The sequence below is a fragment of the Peromyscus eremicus genome, chromosome 9 (genome assembly GCF_949786415.1).
Source record: "Peromyscus eremicus chromosome 9, PerEre_H2_v1, whole genome shotgun sequence".
Lineage (NCBI taxonomy): Eukaryota > Metazoa > Chordata > Mammalia > Rodentia > Cricetidae > Peromyscus > Peromyscus eremicus.
This window is the reverse complement of record NC_081425.1, coordinates 32,164,862-32,170,944: the sequence shown is the minus strand read 5'-3', so window position 1 is coordinate 32,170,944 and position 6,083 is coordinate 32,164,862. Positions and strand designations below refer to the sequence as shown.

The 6,083-nt window shown below is 38.5% G+C and overlaps 1 pseudogene; it reads left to right on the top strand.

Annotated features, from left to right (window-relative positions):
• The first annotated feature begins 3,029 nt into the window (after positions 1 to 3,029).
• LOC131919876 (large ribosomal subunit protein uL4-like) lies at positions 3,030 to 4,335 on the top strand (annotated as a pseudogene).
• The last annotated feature ends 1,748 nt before the right edge of the window (positions 4,336 to 6,083 follow it).

The window sequence follows — 6,083 nt, the reverse complement described above, 5'->3', positions numbered from 1 at the left end:
TCTGGAGATATAAAATGACAAGGGGGGAATTAAAGAGCAGCAACAGCAGAGAACAGTGGCTGAGAATTACGACCAGAGGATTTATGGAACAGACTATAATGGGAGGTCATTCCTATTTGTAGACCTTACAGCTTGTCAATTCATAAGGGTGAGGTCCCTGAGTTTTAAAATATGTCAATATGTTAGTATGTAGCAAATAACTAGTAACACTGCATTTGTTTTTATTCCAGAATTCAACAAATATGTAGTGATAAATTTGCTATGGTACTTGTGTTCCTTCTTAAGAAAACATTTGTGTTAATTTCTATTATATTTTGTCAGGACACTTTAAACATGATTATGTTTGATCCAAATATACTGAAGGCTCACATGTTAGAGCATATACTTATTCCATGGTCCCAGTATTTCCACATGACAGACAACTGAGTGCATAAATCTTTTCTCTGAGGTCTGGTTATTAATCCCAAGGCCTCAGGCATAGTCAGCAAGCACTACACCACAGAGCTACAGTTGAAAGCTCTTTCCTTTTTTCTAGGCAGTGTCTCACTATTTGGCCTAAGCTGATCTTAAATATGCAAATATCCCACCATGCCTTCCAAACATTGGGAACATAGGCAAGTGTCACTAAGTTTGGAAGGATATAAGTATGTTCCAATAGTTTATTCTTCAGTACTTCCAAAATATTACTTAACATGTGATCACAACAGTACTGTTGCTGCAAAGTTTGATAACACTCAGATTCTTCCCCTCCACACAGAATCTATCTTTATCTCATTGAGTTCGATGTACTTAGATTTTACTCTAATATTACTAGAGTTATTGTCTTTGTCAGTCATGTTACAGACTCTCTGTGTCTTTCCTGTTAGTAGTTTACAGTTTCCTTTACTTTCTGGACACCCATCATTACCATTTATTCAAGCACCTTTTTTTTCCTCTTCAAAACTATTACACAATTTAGTACCAAAAGCTTTTCTTTTCTTAACGATAGTTCACTCTTCACTGGCACTGTTGCTGACATTCTTTATACTGATCATCTTTCTTTACTATAGCCATAATATTAGACAAAACAAGAGAAAAAAGATCTAATTTAGCTTGTGGTTTCACAAGATCTTAGTTGGCTGAGGAAGAAGTTCTGTACAGCAGAAGTGGCAGAGTTTCAGCACAGCATAGCCAACTAAGGAGCAGATAACAAACCTCAAAACAGTGCCGGTATAACCTAAAGGTGAGTCCCTTTCCATCCACTTCCACTAGCTTTGTCCTTCCTCTTGAAGGCCCCACAACCTCCCTAAACAGCATGGCTATCTGGGAACAAGCACTGGAAGATGAGAATGTGGAAGAAACCAAGTGAGTTATAAATTTCCTTAACAAAAGAAGATCCAAAGGAGAAAAGTATAACAACTCTGTTTAATCAAAATATTACATTAAAAAGAAGACTTTAGAAACAAAAACAAAAGACCCAGAGGAAAGCTTGTTTCTACACTTAGATCCCATGGAACATGAGCTGACAAAACAAAATGAAATTTACCAAAAGGAAATAGTGTAAGAATAAAAGATTAAGTGAAGAAATTCAGATTTCTTTTCTAGTATAAGGCAGGGCTGCTCTGTTTTAAGGATAGCATGATCTGCCATGAGAACAGACAGTTCAGTCCTGTGATCTAAATCTGGATTGTTCTCATAACGTTCAATTAAAAGACAGTAAGAGGAATTTAGGTGTGGGTGGTGTGCCATATTCTGTTTTTGCTCCTTGGACCTATACTTGATCAAATTTCCCTACTATGTACTCTTAGCATTAAGTTCTAAATTCCACAGACCCAAGACCTCAGGCCGACTGACCATGGCTGAAACCTCCCAAACTCTGACAAGATAAACCTTTCTGCTTTTTAAATTTACTTTGTGTGTGTGTGTGTGTGTGTGTGTGTGTGTGTGTGTGTCTTGCGGAATATTATATTAATATGTGTTATATTTGTTTATGCTGTGGAATGTTTGTTTAATGATGCAAAGATGGGTTGCACTCCTTTAGGTTGCATTTGTTTAACTCTATGAAGCTGTGCTATTTTGCCTGTTTAAAACACATGATGGTCTAATAAAGAGTTGAAAGGCCAGTAACAATTAGGACAAAGGATAGGTGGGGCTGGCAGGCAGAGAGAATAAATAGAAAAAAAAAAGATCAGGAAGCAAAAAAGATCAAAGAGGAAGAGAAGGAGGAGGACACTAGAGACTAGCCACCCAGCCACACAGCCAGACACATTCTAAGAGTGAAAATAAGATATACAGAAGAAAATGAAAAACTCCAGAGGCAAAACATAGATGGGATAATTTAAGAAGAGTGGTGAAGAAACCAGCCAAACTAAGGCCAGGCGTTCATAAATATAAGTCTCCGTGTATTTATTTGGAAACTGGGTTGTGGGCCCTCAAAAGAGTAAAGAGTAAAACAACAACAACTACTATACACACACACACACACACACACACACACACACATATATATTTTTCACTTATCAAAACTGGCAGTTTTAGTTTTCATGGTTAGCTTCTGGAGATAAGGGAGATGTAATGTAATGATATTTCTTAGAGAATTCTAGCTTCCATAAAATTATGATAGCATAGAATAAAATGATAGTATAAAATTAAGAAGTATAGAAAAGAATATCTTTAACAAGATTCTGTTTTTGAGTTTTCTTTTCCTATAGGAAACATCACATTGGACATGAAAGAAATCTAACCCCCAACTCATGATCTTTGAGCATAAACAGGACATTTTTCTGAGGCTGTCTTATCTGCTGGGGCAGAGGATCACAGTAAAGTACATGACATATTTCTTAGTCTTAGCTCTATCCTTCCAATGAGTTATAACACTGGCAAGATTAAGAGGGGGAGAAAAAAAAACAGAACGTTTCTCTCCACAATTTTGCTCAATATAGTAAATCAACTCACTCCCCAATATACATTGGAAATATACACTAATTAAAGTCATAACGTTGATAATTCTCCAGACCTGAAAAATGGTATAATTCTTGACAAAGAAACAAATGTGTCGGGGAGGCCACATGTTTGCACAAACCAAAACCTGGCATCATTGGCACCGCAGAGTGAACACAACCCAAAAGCAATAGGCCATCTGTTCTGCCCTGGCTGCCTCAGTCTTGCCAGCATTGGTGATATCTAAAGGTCGTCGTTTATTGTGGAAGTTCCTGAACTCCCTTTGGTAGTTGAAGATAAGGTTGAAGGTTACAAGAAGACCAAGGAGGCTGTTCAACTGTTTAAGAAACTTAGAATGGGTGAGACAGTTGATTGGCTTGATCTGTTTGGGAGGCATCCAGGCAGTGGGACCAGGTCCTGTGCTCATTGCATGAGTTGGCTGTTTGAAACCTGGGGCCTATGCAGGGTCGCTTGGCTCGGCCTGGGAGGAGGGGACTGGACCTACCTGGACTGAGTCTACCAGGTTGATCTCAGTCCGTGGGGGAGGCTTTGCCCTGGAGGAGGTGGGAATGGGGGGTGGGCTGGGGGGAAGGTGAGGGGGGCGGGAGGGGGGAGAACAAGGGAATCCGTGGCTGATATGTAGAACTGAATTGTATTACAAAATAAAAATAAAATAAATTTAAAAAAAAAGTATATGCCTCTCAGAGAATGAGAGCTGGCAAGGGCAAAATGAGAAACCTAACAACAGATCCAGCTCAGGGGACCCTGCATCACTTATGATGAAGATAATGGTATCATCAAGGCCTTCAGAAACATCCCTGGTATTGCTCTGCTTAATGTAAGCAAGCTGAACATTTGAAACTTGCTCCTGGTGGGCATGTGGGGCCTTTCTGCATTTGGACTGAAAGTGCTTTCCGGAAGTTGGATGAGTTATATGGCACTTGGCAGAAGGCTGCTTCCCCCAAGTGTAACTATAACCTTCCCATGCACAAGATGATGAACACAGACCTTAGCAGAATCTTGAAAAGCCTAGAGATCCAACGAGCCCTCCAAGCACCACGTAAGAAGCTTCATCGTAGAATCTTGAAGAAGAATCTACTGAAGAACCTGAGAATAATGTTGAAGCTGAACCCTTATGCAAAGACTATGCGCAGGAATACCATTCTTCGCCAGGCCAGAAAGCACAAACTTCGGATGAAGAAGCTGGAAGCAACAGCAGCAGTACTGCCAATCAAAATGGGAAAGGGGACTGCAGACAAGAAGCCTGCAGAAAGTAAGAAGGAAAAGAAGCCTGTGGGTGTCAAGAAGTTGAAGAAGCCGGCAGGAAAAAAGGCTGCAGCAACCAAGAAACCAGCAGCTGAGAAGAAGCAGGTAGAGAAGAAACCTACCACAGAAGAGAAAAAGCCTGCTGCTTAAACTATCAAAATCTGTTTCATTCCATAGAGTAAATAGAGACAGCCTATTTGAATAAAAAACTGATCAAAGATGCAAAATAAATAAATAAATATAATTCCCAGATTGCATGATGGGTTCTTTGTTAATACAGACAATTGTAGAGTCAGGCCTTACATCCAGGTGATACTGTAATTGAATTTGGTAGACCATGATGGTACAATATGTCCTGTTGTTATTTGGGTATGAGGCTCTCAGAGTTTTCCCACAGCTTACTGGTTGTGGGTAAAAGGGGAGAATGAATGGATTTCTTGCAGCTGATGCATCTAATTGTATTTTCAGATATTCCTTTTCTTACCTGATATCCAGCATTCATAGTCCTGTGCTAACTTTGACGAAACTAATGAAAAACAAATGAATGCTTTCGAATCTGTATACCTAAAGTTGTTTTCTTGGTGAATTATCATTGGTATAGCACAATGAAACTTGTTTTTGTTGATGTTGTTGTTTCCCTTTTATTTGTGGCTTTTAGCCAACTTGTGGTATCTTGCCAACCTTCTGGTGATCTTTCTTAACCAAAATTATGTTTCCTGTTGAACAATTTGTTGGACAAGGAAGGTTTGTAATTTGTTTATGTTTCTGGCTCCAATTTGCAGAAACATTAAGAGGCATAGATAAACAGGTGTATGTGAAGATCTCTTGTGGCTTGTATGTGAATGAAAAATGCTAATTCTGTTTTGGATCTCCCTGTGGAAAATTTTATTATGAATTAAATAAAGATGATTTGATTTTTTTGAACTGCATTGGATATATTTAAAAACTGCACTCTGATTAGATACAATCATTTTTCTTGGAGTAACAATCTAGAATAACTATATTTTTTTCTTTCTGTGGTGATTTTTTTTTCTGGTAAGCTAAATTTTCATATCTCTCTCTGTCTCTGTCTCTGTCTCTGTCTCTCTCTCTCTTTGTGTGTGTGTGTGTGTGTGTGTGTGTGTGTGTGTGTGTGTGTGTGTGTGTGTGTTCTGGTTGACAAGAGGTTTGGGCTCTCATTTCTGCTAAGGTATCCTACGTATGGTGATTGGAAAGAGAAAGGTCTTCTATGGGCTCATGTACTTGAACACTCTGCTCCCGGTTGGTGGTGTATGGGGGTATTACGGAAAATTTGGGATGGAGAGTCTTACTGTAGGAAACACATCACTGTATGTGAGCTTTGAGAATTCATAGCTTAGTTACACTTGAGTTAACTCTTTGCTTGCTGTGTGTGGATGGAGTGTCATCTTTTGGCTTCTGGCTGTATTTGACAGACCATGATGGTACAATACAGTCATGTCCAGCTGCTTGCTGCCATGGCTTCTCATCACTGTGCCTTCCCTCTCTAAGGCAAGAGGCCAAAACAAAACAAAACAAAACAAAACAAAACAGTATTTTTGTCTATATGCTGCTTTTGGTCATAACTCATACACCTTGATACAAAGTTTCTTTGAGGATTGTTTTTGGCTGGGCATGCATAGAAAGGAGACATCAAAAATATTAGCACAGACTATTTGGTAATAAAAAATGGTATTTATTACATCTAAAGTAACTGCTATATAAGATTTTGATACAAAGTTTATAATACTTGAGAATCTTATGGCTTAGACATGTAACTAAGTGGTCCACTTATTTCAGTTAGTCATGTAAATAATTTGGAGTTAATAATTTTTGTATAGACCTGATAAATTCACATTATCACATTGTTTTATTTTATGACAGTAAGATAGGAAAAGTTA